Consider the following 17,771-nt stretch of genomic DNA (forward strand, 5'->3'; position numbering starts at 1 on the left):
AGACTTCCAGCTTCTAGGAAGTGTTTCTAATTTTACCCCATCACCTTTGTACCTAATCTCGGTCTTAAATCCCTTGATTTTGGTATACCCAGATATTAATTTTTCATCCAGGTTTAGGAGTCAATTTCAAGTTACTTTTCCCCTTAGCAATACCCTAAGGAGAAATTCAACTACAGTACGCTCTGATCTGAATCCGTCTACAGTGACATCAGCTTTGAAGACTCACCCTACACTCCATCCTTTTATTGAACCATTTTTTTACATTTTGCGTTTACAACTAAAAAATAGATACAGTGATTGGTACAACTAGTTCCTGTACTGCACTGATTTATTTTCAGATGCTTTCAACACCTCACTTAACCCACACAGTGTAATTCCATATGGAAAATCCTTGCCATTGTCTGAGTTGCATTACATGCATATTCCTCCTCCTAGTTAACTCATTCTCTCCCAGAATCTTCCCTAAATCGTGAAATCACCTTTTAACAGAAACATTTTGCACTCCTTTCACTCACAGGGGTAATCAACACAGTATCTTAACATATAACCTGTTCCGATCACCTATTCTGCATGACATCATTCCTGCAACCCCCATCCGAAAAGAAGTTGACTTCATGGGTTTTTTTACAATGAAATTCCCACATCTCCCAAAGCCCAGTACAGAGCCACATTTAAATAAGACAGGGCATAGTACAGCAAGCAGCAGAGAGGAAGAATTTGCATTTGTATCATATCTCCCCTTAGGGGGCTGGGATTAGATATGCAGGTTTCAGTACCTAGTGGCTTTTACTTCGGCTTCTGCTTATTCCGTTGATCAATGACAACCGCAGTCTCTCCCGGCTTTGATGGGGGCTCACACAGCTGGGCAGTCCTAGAGCATCTTCCTAGCAATGATGACACAGGCGTTGCTCAGAGAAAACCGAAGCCCCAGCGCCCTTCTCCCGGCAGGAGTATCTGCATGGCACCTCGGCATTTTCTTCGGCCACTTCGTCAGCAGCCAAAAGGAAAAGCGTCCATGGGAAAAATGGCATATTACAAATTTTGCTTTGGGAAGCAGAGCTTGGTTCAGACCATTGTTAGGAGGAAGAGAGGGGGGAGGCAGCTCTTAAAGCTCCAGCAGCCCCTTTCAAGCAGCAGCAGCATCCTTACATCTGGAGACTGGGGATTAGGGGGAGGGAGTGGGGGAGTGAATTTATCTTTTGTTTTTATTAAAAACTTGACGGAGTGTGGTCTGAAATCCCCATTTCTTCACAGCCTGCCTTCTCCCCAGCTAATCAGCTCCTGGGTGTATAATTAAGGCAGTGCACACGGGTTAGAAGAAAGAAGAACATGCACTATTAGAAAGAAGCTTGCTGGCCCTAGCACACTCCTGCCTTACAGCCCCTCAGATTCCGGGGTAAACCAGAAGTAACTGCTGCAGACACCTCAGTGGAGCTGCCCTGGTGTAAGTTGAGCAGAATCAAGGAAATTCATTCGTAAGGGGCGTTTCAGACGGCGTCCAGGATCCGCATGAGAGTCACACGCCGATGTTGATCTGTAGGGCCCGGGGAAAGGCTGCTCGGCGCTCAGGTGCGCTGGGTGTGTAGGAACAACCGATGGACGCTACTTCACCGCTCCTCCTCCAGTAGCTCCAGAAACTTGCGGGGTTGTTCCCAAAGCCGCGTGGTGTGCGGGTTCGAGGGACGCCCGTCTTTCAAGCCCTATGACAGCGCTAAGCTGAGAGTGGCTCTAATTTGGAGAGGTCAGGCCAGTGCTCCTACGTCTCCTCTAATCGGATATGTAGCGTAATAACATGAATCCGCTACTATAATCCGGCCAGGACAAAGCAGCGACAATACCGGGTCTGATCTGACTAGCGCAGTCAGGCAATTCAAATCGTATTGTGTGGTCAGAAATACTACCAATAACAAAGCCGCTTCTGCCCAAATCGGGAGAGCAGGGTGTTGCCCACAGCCCCCCAGGGTGCGCCTGCATTGATGACACAGGGTGCCAGGTAAGGAGGAGGGAGTTTGGCTGGGGAGGGGAGGAGTGGTTTTCTCTTCCTCCTCAGCTGGGGCTTCCCCTGGAAGCTGCTGCAGTGGTTTCCACCAGCCCTTAAATAAATTCTGAAGTAATCACGTCTGCTCTCCCTGCCTCACGCACACACGGGTCCCCAGCTGCAGCTGCTCCGCAGCTCGCAGTGTTACTTCTCCAACACCCGCCCCTCCACAGAGACAGCCTAGCGCCGGGGAGAGCAAGAAAAGAAGAGATGCTAGCGGGAAGGCAGTGCTCTGCTCTCTTCTGCTGGCTTAGGAGTTTGACGGGACATGACCGTCTGTGCTATTGACAAGGGATGAATTTCTAAAACACGCCCGCGCCTGATCTTGTAACACACCTTTCAGTCGGACAGTCTGATTGCCCCATTTGTCTAGTTAAGGGTGTCTCTGCTCCCAAGGTGTGGGGGGCGTCAGGGACCTTTTGCTGCCCCGCCCCTTTCTATACATATAAAACCATGGGATCTAAATTAGCTGTTACCACCGGAGAAAGGTCTTGGAGTCACTGTAGCTAGTTCTCTGAAAACATCTGTTTAATATGCATAACAGTCAAAAGGGCTAACAGAATGCTAGAAACCATCAGGAAAGGGATAGATAATAAGACAGAAAATATAATGTCACTAAATAAATCCATGGCATGCCTTCACCTTGAATACTGCCTGCAGTTCTATTGGCCCCATCTCCAAAAAGTTATATTAGAATTGGAAAAAGTACAAAGAAGGGCAACAAAAATGATTGGGGTACGAAACAGTTTCCATACGAGGAGAGATTAAACAGACTGACTGTTCAGCTTGCGGAGATATGATGGAGGTCTATAAAATCATGAATAGTGAGGAAAGTGAATTGGGAAGTGTTATTTACCCCTTCACATAATACAAAAACCAGGGTCACCCAATGAAAATAATGGGTAGCAGGTTTACAACAAACAATAGGAAATATTTCTTCACAGAACGCACAATCAACCTGTGAAACTCATTGCCAGGGGATGTTGTGAAGGCCAAAATTATAATTGGGTTCAAAAAAGGATTAGAGATGTTCATGGAAGATAGGCCCATCAAAGGCTATTAGCCAAGATCATCAGGGATGCAACCCCAGGCTCTGGATGTCCTTAGCCTCTCACTGCCAGAAGCTGGGACTGGATGACAGGGGATGGATCACTTGATAATTGCGTTTTGTTCATTCCCTTTGAAGCACCTGGCACTGGCCACTGTTGGAAGACAGGACACCAAGATAGATGGACCACTGGTCTGACCCAGTATGGCCATTCTTATGCTTGCAATCACCTAAGCATTCCACAGCTCTCATCCCCTGCCCTGAGCAACTGTGCTAGTACTCCTGGGTCCAGAAGATGAAGATCCCCCACTCTCCTGGATCTCCTAGGCTTCATATCCCAGAGCAGCTGTGATGCTCTTGTCCCTTGTCAACATAGGCACACGACTCCAGGGCTGGAGCACCCACAGAAAAAAAAATAGTGGGTGCTCAGCACACTCCGGTGGTCCCCCCCAATCAGCTCCTACCCAGTGCCTCCTGCTTTCCAGTGATCAGCTATTCAGCAGTGAGCAGGAGGCACTGGGGGAGAGAGGAAGAAGCAGGGGCAGGAAGAGGTGGGCTGTGGTGGGGCCTTGGGGGAAGGGGTTGAGTGGGGCTCAAGCACTCCATGGGAACTCAAAGTCGGAGCCTCTGCTTGTCACCTTCCATCCTGTAACTTCTACTCCTTGGTCCCACTAATAAAGAACCTTCTTACCTGCATTCCCGACCTACACCCACAGCAGAGCGAATCTTGTTTATCTATCCCACTCCCTACCCTCACCACTCCCGCAACATCTAGGGGTCCAGGAGCAATAAAACTAAATAAAATAATCATTCAACTCCATTTCTCTTAACCTCCCTCCACCAGCTCCCAATCCTTCCTAACCCTATGACACTGAGAGGCCCAGACAATGAAGATGCCTCCTGCTCTGAACACCACCTCAAGGCCCTACACAGGTGTCCAGGGTGTGACCTTCTCTGCACCCTCATGCAGAATGATTTGGAGAAGGGAGATCATTCCTCACCAGCCCCCTCCCTTGACTCTGGTGCCCTCTGACTCTGCAGAGGGAAATGGAACACACCCACCACTGCTTTCCTCCCATACCCTTCTTCCACCCTCCTTTATGGCTCTTTTGGCCAACTGAGTGAAGACTGTTTATGAAACAGGTAACCCCCTTTCCTTCAGTGACTTCCCAACCTCAAGGGAGCTTCTACCTCTATCTGCACATCAGTCCATATGGCCTGCTCAAGAACAAAGACTAGTCCACTACCCTGGGCTCATTTATCACGCAACACCAGTGAGGTTCAGTGTGTAGGAGCCAGCTCCCACAACCCCTTCCCTCTGGAGGTTTGAGGAGTCTCCTCACCACAGCTGCAGGGGGTTGGAAAGAAACCCTTCTGGTTACACCTCTGTTCCCTTCACAGGCTTCCTGAAGTGGGAGACACCCACCTGATTGCTCTGTCAAGGTCCATTGCATGGGGCAACTATAGAATTGCACAGAATTACAAGAGTGTGAGGTCACCTGCTAGCAGGACTACCCCAAATGCTGGCAAATGTGAAAAATAAACAATGGGGGGTGGGGAAGGGGAACCATTTAGTCTTTTTGGTCCTGGGAATTAGGCACCTAAATACCTTCAAGGATTTGGGCCTTTCAGTCACAGCAATCTATGGGGTTATTTAATACTAACAGCTAAAAATGTTTTTTTTTTTAAATGATCTTTAGGTAAAAGGAACATTGTCCACTCAGAGTCTCAAAACTCTGGTGTGAGTACCAACAGAAGCTCTCTCCCTCCCACTCACCCCACAGTGACATATACAAGCAGAGTCTTCTGGTGAGTGGGGATTTACACCTACCAGGAAGGAGAAAAGTCAGGGGTAAGGGAAATGAGACACACAAATAGAACAAAAACAAAACAAAACAAAAAGCAGAAAATAAGAGAAAAACTGGAGTGATATGGTGCAAAGAAACTTGGGGCACCCATGTGCTAATCCATCCCGAAGGTATGGAGCTCTTACAATAAGAGGTTGGGAACCACCGAATAGCAGGATAATACATTACTGAAAATGATTTATAATCATGGTTTTCTAAGTTTCTCCTATTGATGCCAAACCAGCAATCTAGAAATTGGGGACCAAGCTTTAGTTCAACTTTCATATATCAAGTTAAGAAAAGGCTTGGTCCATGATTTCTAGATTGCTCATTTGGCATCGACAGGGAACTTCCATTTTACCAGGGGCCAAGAAGTATTTCAGAAAATGAATTTTATTTTTAAGCTTCTCTGGAAACGTCAAAAGCAACAGAGGGTCCTGTGGCACCTTTAAGACTAACAGAAGTATTGGGAGCATAAGCTTTCGTGGGGAAGAACCTCACTTCTTGCATCTGAAGAAGTGAGGTTCTTCCCCACAAAAGCTTATGCTCCCAATACTTCTGTTAGTCTTAAAGGTGCCACAGGACCCTCTGTTGCTTTTTACAGATTCAGACTAACACAGCTACCCCTCTGATACTCTTGAAACGTCATTCATCTTTGTGAGAAGGAGAACAAAACACACGCAACCACCGAGCCAGTGCAATCTATTCTATTCAGACTCTTATACCAGGCTCACAACTGTACTAAAGGTGCTCAGAGATACAATAGAAGGTTTGGCCTCCACATTTGCTTGTTCTATTGCTACCCATATGTAAGTGAATGGTGAAATATGAATAGCTAAGGAAGGTGCTGGCAAGACCACTCTAAAAAACAGGCACAAAATAAAAATGACAAAGTACTAGTCTGTAAGCCGGTGGGCGTGAGCAGGAAGGATTGATGCCACACCAGCCTGTTTCAGGCATTTGCCTTGAGGTATAAATCACTGGTTTAAATGAAAGCTTATGCAAAATACCAAGATGGAATAATTCTTCTGACCAACATGGGCTATAATCCACAGAGGCTTTCCCCTCACCGCTCTCAGCCCTTCTGGGTCCATGCCCTGGCCCAGGGACTCCCACGGGAGCTTTTATGCTTTTATCCTCTGATACTTGATACTTTATGCTCCCTGCAGTTCCCAACCCACCAGCAGACCATCCACTATTTTCCAGCTCACCTGAGCTCTTGCCAGCCTTTATAAGAACTAGGTGCTCTTCCAACTGCCTCCTGACCCCTAGCCTCAGTTGTGACATAGCTGATTAGTCACAGTTGGGGCTGGGTCCCCATTTCCCCATACAGGGAGCAGTCATTCTGTGACTTACAATTCTTAATAGCAAGTGAGCACTGTGTAAAATGGTCCTTTGCATCTGTCACCATTACATGTGAGGGTCCCAATACTTAAATATTAATTAAACCTTACAACACTCCTGTGAGGCAAGCAACTGGAGGCACAGGGGGAAACGGACTTCCCGCTGGCTCACATGCCCTTGGATAGGTCAAGTCATTCTCTTTGCCAGAGTCTTTCCTATGCACTAACCAATACACAGCCCTCCTTCCCATTCATACGATTTATAAATCTATTGTGGAAGAATTCAGAAACTCCCCCCTCCCCCGTTAACCTCCTTCCCTCCAGCACAGAAAGAGTAGAAATTCTGTTTTAAAAGTGGAAACTATTATTGCTACTTGTGCGATTGCTCTACTTGACCTGCGGCCCCAGCTCTCTGCTGCCAACTTCACCAGTGAGTAAGTGGCTTCAGAATAATTTATGATACTGCGGTTACTGTATAGTAAAGAAGTTTCTCCTTAGTGTCAGTTCATGGGAACTGCGCTGTATTCCTCTGTGGTCCCATGAGGGCACCTACTCCAGCCTCCTCAACCTTCACCTCTCTTGGATAGGGACCTACATCTCTCTCCCCCCTCAGCAAGGTTTTTCAAGGCTGCACCGATCCCTACTTATACTGTGGATCTGCCAGCAAGCCAGACTTCCTAAATAGGCCAACAGCTGCGCTTTGCTTTCTCTTCAAAGGCTACGAACAATGAATTATCACATAGCTCTTTATAAGCAAGCACAGTTATTCTTAAGTTGAAAACAATACAGAGAAAAAAAAACATAAAAACAAGTTCCTATTAACATGCTTAAAGCTTACTAGTCTTATGGGACCTCAGAAGCCAAACCCTTCCAATCCCTTCCAAGAAGGATTGCTTCCCCCCGAAAAAAAAGAAGGCCCTGAGTCAGATTGAAGTCAGGCTATTCATCCAAAAGTCCTTTTTGTCATCTGTTGGTCTCTGGAGAATCCAGCTGAACTCGTATACGTGAGCCTCCCCAGGTAGTGGTACTGCTTGGCCATCCCACAAGATTGTTTCCTGCACTAACAGGGTCTCCTTCAGAAACTCAAGATCACCTGTTCAGGGTGAGTTTTCACTATTAACAGGTTTTATTTAAAAGTTGCTGAAGACAGAGTCACTCCATTTAGCTATGCAGCAGAAGCTTTCCCTGGGCAAAGTTTGACTGAAAACACAGAAAGGAAGAAAGACTGTATCCCATTAACAATCCCCCTGAGCCATTCTTTCCTGTATGGAGCACATTCTAAGTCTAGGCACAATGACCAGATCTCAGATGCACACTTGTGTTGCAAGGTTATGTAAATTTGCAGCATGCAAACCAAATCCATTCCAAGTGTCAATGAAAAAAAGGATCAAACACTCGAAAATCTCACCACAAAAATAAGTTCTATGTTCTTACGTTATTGTATGTGGCTCATCTCTGGATTACTGTTGTAGGGGTCGGTTGGTTGTTTTTTTTGGAGAACATAGCAATAAGTGCTCCCTGCTCCTCAAAGTTTGAATCTAAAAGTACAAGATAAGTGGATACAGAGAGACAGGGAGAACACACAGAGGCTATGTCTACACTACAAAATTACTTTGGTATAACTTACGTTACTGAGGGGTGTGAATAATCCACACCCCTGAGTGATGCAAGTTATACTGACCTAAGCACCAGTATAGGCAGGAGAAGTGCTCCTATCGACTTCAAATGTCTTCATCAGAAGCACCAGAGCAGTGCAGCTTTACCACTGTAAATGATGTAGTGCAGACATAGCCTGAGACAATACTGGTCAGCGTGTTAAGCAGTGCTTTCAGCACATCAGCTAACTGTTATTTGTAGGCACCACAGGAAGAGTGTTTTAAGGAGGACAATGTGGTGGTTTTGTGGCTATTAATGGGGAGCTCCTCCCATTTGTGAAGGTAAGCATGGGAGAAAGCACAAGGGTCTCTAATGAATATTATTAGTGTTGCTTCTAACTACTGGGAGTAACAAGTGAATAAACAGTTTGATTTAGTCTGCTCCCGTTAAAAACTGCAGCAAAGCAGGAGTAACAGCATTCCACTCTGTTCCAATTGGAACAAAAAAAATGAAGGGTCAGGGTCATTAGAGTAACTAACAAATTGCATGAAGGTAGGGGAAACCATCTCATATGGACAAATTATAATTTGTAAAATTATAAAATTATAATATGAAACAATTGTTCATTTTATGTTTTCTGCACCTTCCTGTTAAGTACCTAGTACTGGCCTTTGTTCAAGACAGGTTACTAAGCTGGGTAGACTCTTGGTCTGACCTGCTAGCATATTTGTACGTTCTGAGGAAATCCCTAAAATCCTACATTGTCTAGCCAGATCCAGCACATGAGAGAGGGGTCAATATTTGAGTATTGAAAGTAGTCATCACTGAGCAACATGAGGATATAAAGCATTCATATCCTCCCTCTCTGGAAGGTTAAGCAATGCAGCTTCTGTAGACTCCCAACAGAGGAAGTGAGCAATTGCTACCAAGAATCAATGTCTCATGATATTTAAAACATTTCTCCCCCTCCCCGCCACTTAATCTTTACAATAAATCCCTTGGAGGCTTGAAGCTGAAATCTGTTTCTTTATCCCCTTCACTGCACTCACACACTGGTTGTGTTTGGAAGGTGGGGGTGTTAGATGGATGCTGGGCTTCTGGCATTAATATCTTCCAAAGGAAAAAATCAGCATTGAAACAAGAAAAACAATTATATGAACATTCAAACTGATCCTACAGTAAGATGTGCAGGATCAGAGCCTTAGAGAAGGGTAGTTATTCTACTCATTTCAGAGAGCTTTTCAGTGATGGTCACAGAACAGTGGAAAGAGGACCGGGAAGGAAAAAAATCTTCAAAGTGACCAGTATCTACAGAGTTGTCTTCTAAAGCAGTGGTTTCCAAACTTTTTTGATCGCGCACCCCTATCAGTAAAAAAAAGTTTGAGCATGCACCCCTGCCGCGTCAGCTCTACCATTTTTGCCAAAGCAAAAAAAAAACAAAAAACCACCCACTCCTCTTGCCACACACCCCCAAGGATCCTCTTGCATACCCCACTTTGGAGACGACTGTTCTAAATTAACAAAAACAGGGGGAGGGAGGGAGAGGCAGGAATTCTGGTATATAAACCTCTATATGGTATAAGCTTGGATTCACAATCAGACTTACAAGCAGACCAAACAAAAAGGGAACATGTTATGGGACAGTACACGCTACTGGATAGTACTGGGGCAGCAGAAATACCCATTCACCTTTAGTTTGAAAGCTAGTGTAGGCAATGTGTATTCATACACAAAACACTATGTAGTTAAGACTGCTACACACAATATATACTCGGCACAAAACCTCAAAAGCAAGAAATTGAGAACTTAAGCCATTTAACGGAACACATCATTTACTATCTTGTAGCCAGAGATAGAGAGAGAGAGAAAAACTTCACAACTAGCACAACCACTGTATCCCACAGTGTTAATTCATTTCCTACAGGAATGCCAGCCTTCAGTACCTCTCTCACCAAACTCCCCACCAGCACAGACTGGTCAGGCTTCCTCATTTCTGTCCTGTTCTGGGAAACACCACTAACTTCATCATGGGGCCACCCATCTGTATCCAATTGTGAGATCTTAAGTATCACTAACTGAAGAAATACAAAAAACTAAGATTACAATGTTAGCTCAATATTATTACTCTCATTGTATATTTTGTGGTATATATTTTTTATAACACAGGAATCTATTAAGCAAGTCAGTGATAAGCAGGCATAGAACATACTCCATACTACTGTCTGTTGCATCCTTATATTTTGCTTATCCTTTGATTTAGTGATATTAAGTGCCTGTGCAACCTTAACATTTCTTTAACTTAGGAAATTAAATGAAGACAAATGCATTTAAAAAGAAACATTAAGGAAGAATAAGGGAGACAAGAAAGCAAATACTAAGGTGAGAACACATGTATTTGCAATATATTCGAGTGCCACTGCTAAAAACTACAAACAGCAGAAAGGAATTACTCCCCCTCCCCAATAATAAATAAAATAATAATAATAATGAGAGCGCAAACCATAAGAACACCTTTCAACTCAGACCAAGCTTGCTACAAACTTGTGAAAAGGCAGAACGATCACTGAAAGCAGTTTTTCAACCTTAATCATAGTATTTATAACTAGCAAACACTGCTGTAAAATACAGCAAATGGAATTTTCCATTAAAAAGATTTTTACAAAAGTAAGAGCTTACTAAGTCATCTCTATGTTCTTCCTTCACTCAACTTTACTTAGTTATCTTGGTGGATTTTTTGCTCTTCCCGTCTCAATGTCCATTCACCCCTATGGATAGAATAATTTTTGAGCTTAATAGTCCAAAATTTAAAGTTGGTAGTCAATTTTCTCTAAAACAATCTCTCTCTTTTCTTCAAGGCATTCTTCTGATTTTTCCTTCGCTTCTTAAGATGAAAACAAGTCAAATGTAAAGCACACAGATGAATGTGTTACTTTGTTTTTTAAAATGGAAAACAAAAACTGCCCAAAATTAGCATGGGAGGAAAAACTCAGAAGTTTTATAGAAAAAGCAGCTCTCCAGAGGGGTTACATGCAAACTTTGTGCAAGCCAGCAAACAGCTGTATGTAATTAGCCAATTAGAAGCTCCTGCCTAGCATTCTCATTAAGAAAACAACTGTTATTTCTTAGTTGGTGATTAATACAGCAGGCCAAAGTATAGTCTAGAACTATAATAAAGCAAAGAGATGGGCTTCCAGCTAAGTTCCCCCAAACCAAAAATATTAAATTACAAAGCTGAATGTTTTTTGTGCTGCTACCTTATGGCCTTCAGGCCAGTAGAATGGTTAAGGTACCAGAGCAGGAGTCTAGAAACCTGAGTTCTATGCCATGGACTTGTAACTTCTGTGTGCTTCAGTTTCCCCTATCTATAAATTCAGGATGATGTCCCCTTTTGTGTTAGAAAGGAGCTGAAGGGGTTAAAGTGTGTGGATACATTGGTGTTAAGTGGGTTTTCTAATCAAATGAAGATGACTTGACTGAACAAAAGCACTTATTGTCCTTGTCTAGACAAGGCAGAAAAAATGCTTTTGGAGAGAGGGTGGACCTGGGCTCAGACCTACAAAGGGACTTAAGCACTGACTGCTTAACTTTTAGGGGACTAGCCACTCAGGATATGTTTACAGTGCAGCTGGGAGCAAGCCTCCCTGCCCAGGGACACAGACTTGCGCTAGCTTGGTTTAAGCTAGCCTGCTACAAATAGAAGTGTACACATTGTAGCTCTGGCACCAGCTTGGGCTCTCAAGCCTACCTGACCCTTGGGTTTGACCTCAGGTAGCTAGCTCAAGTGTCTGCCAGGACCCCACACTACTATTTCTAGCACTCTAGCTCGAGCCAAGCTGGCACAAGGCTGTCTACTCGCGCTGGGAGGCACACTCCCAGCTGCAGTATAGACATACCCACAGTAGAAGTCACAAACCCAGGGTTAGGCACTTAGCCTCCCTATACAATGAGAGGGGAGCTAGAGAGGCACCTGAGAATTGGATCCACAAAAGCCAGCCTGCTAGGCAGGGAGCTGCGTAAACTAGACACTGGACACCTGGCAACCCTGCCCAGTGCTCCACTTGCTCTCCCTCCCAGCACTCTGGTTTAAAGATATTTTAAATAAAATATTTGCCATCTAAATGGTTATAAGATACTGAGCTTAATAACAAATTAAAAAGTAAAAACATGTACATGTAACCCTTCTGCCCATCTAAGTTGGTAGCAACAAGGGCTGGGTTCTGTATCTAGGGGTTCCGTTTCAATAACGCAATGCAAAACCAGCTCAAGCCCCTACCCAGTGACCTGGGACAATTACATACCACCTGCTGGGCGCCTCTAAGAGGCAATACTTCCCCTCTCGCAAGCACGGAGTCTGAGTGTAGCAGAAAATGTTTAATAACATGAGGTAAACGACATCAGCATTAAATTGGAAAAAACACCACAGACAGGATTCCTAACACAAGCCATGAGCAAAAGACCCACCCCAGCAAATTGGGTCATGTCCTTTCCCTTTGGTTCTTGAATCCAACAACCCAAAAATCACCCAGAGTCCCCAAAGTCCAACACCCCCAAAGTCTCTTGGTCCAGCAACCACCCAAAGTCCCCAAAGTCCAACAACCCCCAAAGTCTCTGTCCCTGGTCAGTGCAGCCCCAGAGTAAAAGGGGTGGGGACACACAGGGTGTTAAGGGCACCTTACGTGATCCACGGCTGACCGGCCGTCTCTCCATGGGGTTCCACCGCAGTCTTCACCACGAGCCAGTCCACTTCCTGCCGTCCCACAAACTGCTCTGCTCTACGAGCTGCTCCGCTCCGCTCACCGACCAGTGAGCCGCTCCAGCTGTCCCCGCAAACAACTCCGCTTGCCATTCCTTGGGCCACTCCAACAGTCCCCCCAAGGCACCGCGCCGCTCGCTGCTCCTCCAGCCATCTCTACAAACTGCTCCACCACCCGCTTAGCAATATAGCTTCAGGCTTCCCCACTAGTTAACACAGCACTCAGTGATCTCAGCTCTTTTGCGATTTCAACTCATAGTAGGGGAGCCCCAGTGCTGGTACACCATTGGCCCAAAGTGAACTCAGCTCAGCAGCCTGTAACGAGACTTCTAATAGAATCAAAGTTAGTTCTGACATTTAACAGTAGAGAGAGGGAAGGTGGTGCAATTGGTGTTTCAGGCCCTCAAAAGGGGCCCATACTATCAGGCACAAATATCTATCCCCATCCTCTCTCTCTCAATTCACTGGGTTGTAGAACCCATGTCCCTTGTCTAGTGAGTGCTACTTAGGTGATGGTGAGATCCTCTGTCATAAAACAGTTTCATTGTCCTTGATTCACATAATCAGGGTAACAACACTTTATTCCTCCTGCCCCAGTAACAGAGAAACTGGGGATCCCACCCCATCCAAAGTAACCACTATCAGTTGCTGTTGTCTCATGCCAGGTGGGTGGGTGTGCCTATGCAAACAAGATCAGCCCCTGGAGTTCTTTTCCACACTTGCCATAATTCACCACCAGATGTCAGGGTAGAGCTCATCCTGACTCTGCTTACATCCATTTTCCAGCTTACTGGAACCGGTTCTGTTTAAATAAAGATATAAAGCAATATGGAGTTTATAGGTGGCATGAGCTAGGGGTGAAATCCTGGACTCATTTAAATCAATGGCAAATCTCCTGTTGACTTCAATGGGATGAGATTTTGCCCTGTTTAACCTTCCTTAGGAATCATTCATTAAAATTGTTTGGCATTCCCTTTTCTGGATGAGATTCAATATCTGGATACCTTGACTCTGACATTACAGTTACTAGCATTTGTTAATCATCATTCTGTCCCATCTCAGTAAAACACAATAAAATCCTTCACTCCTTAGTTTTATTACTTTTGTATGAAGTACTGGATATGTATAAAAAGTGGGTTTATTATAATGTAAGAAAAATGAATTTGATAGCAGCTAACAAAATAACACTAAACAGATGGTCCATATTTTAAAACCCCGCTTGTCTGCCAATTTAACACACATTATTTGTAAAAATAAATATCATACTGACTGTACACAAAAGCTGAATACTTTAAATAATTAACCACAGAAGGGAGAAGGAAGCTAAGAACTGAGACTGAAGACTATGTGGTATTAATGTTATTTCAAAGTGATGGTGCATTTAAGGTAAATTTTATGAGTAAAAGCTTTGTCTGGGGAAATATATGAAGATATGAAACTCACTCCACTGCCTGCCTCCCAGTCTGCACCCTTCTTTCACTGGCCCTCTAACTGGCCTACTCAGCCTGGCTCCACGATGTGCCTCTATACAAACCTATTTAGAGTTGGAGTGTAAAGTGCATGAGTGTTCTGCCCTCTGACCCCATCTCTTTGCAGGGCTTTTATAGCTCAGAGTAGGGCCCTCTGCAAGGGATCAGGGTCGGCGATTTGGGGGGCGGTGACCGCGGTGGTATTTCAGCGGCGGGACCTTCCACCGCTTCTGTGGGGGGGCGGCATTTCGGGGCGCTCCTGGCAGGGGTGTATATTTCACACCTAAAGAAATAAGGCAAAGCCAGGCATCTTCACTATCCCAGGGCTTCTGCTAAAGTCTGGCAGATCAAGAGCTGTCATCAGTGGAAATTCTAGGTGTCATACTGCCTGGGGAGGTTCATGACAGAGTGCCAAGAGCATGTCAGCTACCCCAAACTGGTGGTACATTCTATAATTAGATTTCACCAACCCAATAACAAATGTGAACTCCTTTGGATCACTGTAACACTCTTACCATGGAGTCACAGACAGTCCCTTAGACTCTGAAGTGTATCTTGCCACGCAGGCAAGCTGGACTTAGTGATAAGTGGTCACTTACACCAAAAATTACTAATTATTTAGGTTAGCCCCAGTCCCGAGAGACCAGTCACATAGGTACAAATTGATTTGTACCTTAGATCTCATACAAAGGCAATGCTTATAGCCAATCCTATAGTAAGCTAATTAAGGATTCATTAACTAGGAAAATGAAATGAGAGAGTTATTTACAGGCAACTTGTACGCACAAATGAGTTCAGTCTATGGTTCCAAAAGGTGAAAGCAATATAATAATTTGTCACCATTGACTATTTTTTCAGGGTTTAACGCAGGTCGACCCAGGGGATCTCTGCTTCTTGTTTCTTAGCTCCAGCCCTTATAAGAGCAAAGAGAGGAAAAATCTTCATGTCAAGTATTTTTATTTTCCTCTTCCAGCATTCAAATTGAGGGGATAAGACCTCTTGCACACACTTCTCCATAGGTGGATGGGGTAATCAAAAAAGCTTTTGTTCTTCAATGGCCCACTTAAATTTGATAATATTCCTGGTTGGGCAGGTGGAGCCACTCTTCCCATCTGAGCTCACAAGTTCAGAGCACGTATTTTTACAATTATAAAACAAACATATTTTACCATGTAGCATGGAATAGACATTACAAGATTAATGCACACAGCAACTTACAAGCATTTTATAGAGTCCAAACAATCCTTACAAGTCCAACACCTGAACAATAGCAACGTAGAGGTGAGCTGGATTTCCAGATATGAATTTGTCACTGCTCAGCTGAGACCTACAGACTTGGCAGGAGCTGGCACCTGGTTTACCAGCAGTACACCAGGACTCCCCCATCTCTACCAAAAAGACCATACATAACTGTGGCAGGGCCCTCTGACTCCTGCTTCTGCTCAAGTCTACAAACCTTTATGCTGGTAAAACACCTGGTGCAGTTTATTTACAATGTTGGTTCTACCACCATTGTACAATATACAGCCCTACTCCTACAGTCTGAGGGAGCCCTCAGTTCCTGAGACAAGCAGGAAAGAGCAAAATCTCTTTCCCCCACTTTTACTTCCTTCCTTTGCCTTTTTGTAGTCTCTGCCTAATGGTTAAATTAGCTTTCCAGGTCTCCTCCACCCACCCATTAGGCACAGCTCTTCTTAAAAAAGATCTGTTCTGCAGTGTTTAATTGGAGCAGGGCTGCCCAGAGGATTCAGGGGGCCTGGGGCAAAACAATTTTGGGGGCCCCTTCCATAAAAAAAGTTGCAATACTATAGAATACTATATTCTCATGGGGGCCCCTGCGGGGCCTGGGGCAAATTGCCCCACTTGCTCCCCCCTCTGGGTGGCCCTGAATTGGAGCTGCTGTGACCAGAATGCTGGCTCAGCCATTGTTGACCAGCAGGAGTGGGTGGGTGAGGTTCTGTAACTTGTAACGTGCAAGAAGGTCACACTAGGTGATTATGATGGTCCCTTCTGGTCTTAAAGTCTATTAGATTTACTGTGGACAGTAACACATTGTTGCCCAGCACTCTGTCACAGTAACCTTGACTCTTGTCTTCTAAAATTCTAAAGACAAATAATTTCAGAAGGGACATGGAGGAGGAGAGGGCAGGGCAAGGCAAGGCAAGATCATATAAGAGAGCAGCTCACAATCACATCATGTTAGGGAGGGTGGTGAAATGGCCAAAATGAAAAGAGGAGGCAAAAAGAGATGAAGAAGAATGATGAGTTTGGTGTTCATTACAAGAAGTCCAGGAATAGGTGCTGGACTGGCAGCCAGAGACACAAGTTCGAACAAAGGGGGAGAGGTCATATGCCAAGAAATATATTTGCAAGTTGTCAACACAAATATGATAAACTGCAGCCACGTGATTATTTATGGCATCTGAGGAGTGCAAGTTGCTTAAAATACATGTAGGAATATACAGTCCCTTGCCCAAAAGTGCTCACAATCAAAACTAGATGGATAACAAAGAAAATGACTTCTACAACTGGTCACAAATTCTCTGACAAAACAGTTTCATTAGAAAATACTACGTTTTTTTAAGAAACGTCTTGGGTTCAATAAACTTTTGTTGAATCACAGACAGGGGTTTCAATAGAACCCTTCCAGGTTGCCTGGCAGGCTGCTAGGGAGCATGGGCTTCCAGGTCTATCACTGTAAGACAGCCCCACAGTATGAACTGCCCCAGGGCTGGGGACCCCAGTGCTTCCAGATTCCTGGATCAGCTTGCACCCCGGGATGCCGGGAAACCATACGAATGGCAGTCGGCAGCTGCTGAAGTCCCGGGGAATATATTTCATTTAGAATCAACATGTATTGGTGTTTCCAAAATAAAAATATCATGGAATTTGAGGTTCATGGGAAAATTTTGAAAAAATTGGTTTGGTGACTGATGTTAGCCCTGATGACTACAAAGGGAGGGTGGAGAGAACAAGGAGAAAAATAATTACTAGTGTTGAAATTTCCTGTGAAATGGAAGTCCTGTGTTTCAGCCACCTCTAATAACAATGGATGACCAAGGTTGCATTAAGGGAATCCCGGGTCCAACACATGCTAAAGCAAGGGACCCCCATGGTTCTGCCTCTGTGCCCCCACTCCCATCAGCAGTGGCTGGGAGCCTCAACCCTCCCACAGAGGCAGGGGCAACAGCGGAGGCCATGTCTCTCACCTGAAGTGGCAGCACACACACCCCAACCTCAGATACAGGAGGGCCCCTCCTGCCCTCTCAGCTAGGAGGAGCAAGTATGGCTCTTGCAGAGCTCTGGCCAGATAACCCCTGTGAGTTGGAGTTAAGGAAAGGAAGGTGATCTGAAAAATGTTGTTTGTTTTGGACTTTTGAATTCTATTTTTGACAGACTCTGTTGCCAGCCTGAGGAGAACTGGTAAAAAGTATAATAAAGTTTGAGTTTAGAAGGTCACTGGAGACTTAGTCGGTTCTTAAAGGGGGCCCAAATGAAGGAGTAATTGCAGTGGGATGGCCAGCGAGGCAACCCAAGCCACGAGAGGGTGCTTGGGAGGTATTAAGTGGCTACTGTCACATTTTCATGCTTTTCTTTGCAACCATAACAGATAGACATTTTTAAAGAAACTAAATTCAAATTCTGATGCAATCACAAGACTCCAGGACCTGGAACAT

General features: G+C 44.7%; 1 protein-coding gene across 4 annotated transcripts in view; it reads right to left on the reverse strand.

Moving 5' to 3' along the window:
* Positions 1–10,687, reverse strand: part of PPFIA2 (PTPRF interacting protein alpha 2) — a 642,070-nt gene extending 631,383 nt beyond the window's left edge. For 3 of the 4 annotated variants that reach the window (XM_065559858.1, XM_065559854.1, XM_065559848.1), the window contains exon 1: positions 10,549–10,687. The gene's annotated coding sequence lies outside the window, so the exon portion shown is untranslated. Of the gene's footprint in view, positions 1–776; positions 1,770–10,548 lie in introns of those variants that run through there. The other variant, XM_008166061.4, reaches the window with a different exon arrangement.
* Positions 10,688–17,771: the final 7,084 nt, after the last annotated feature.

This window comes from Chrysemys picta, chromosome 1 (assembly GCF_011386835.1).
Source record: "Chrysemys picta bellii isolate R12L10 chromosome 1, ASM1138683v2, whole genome shotgun sequence".
NCBI lineage: Eukaryota > Metazoa > Chordata > Testudines > Emydidae > Chrysemys > Chrysemys picta.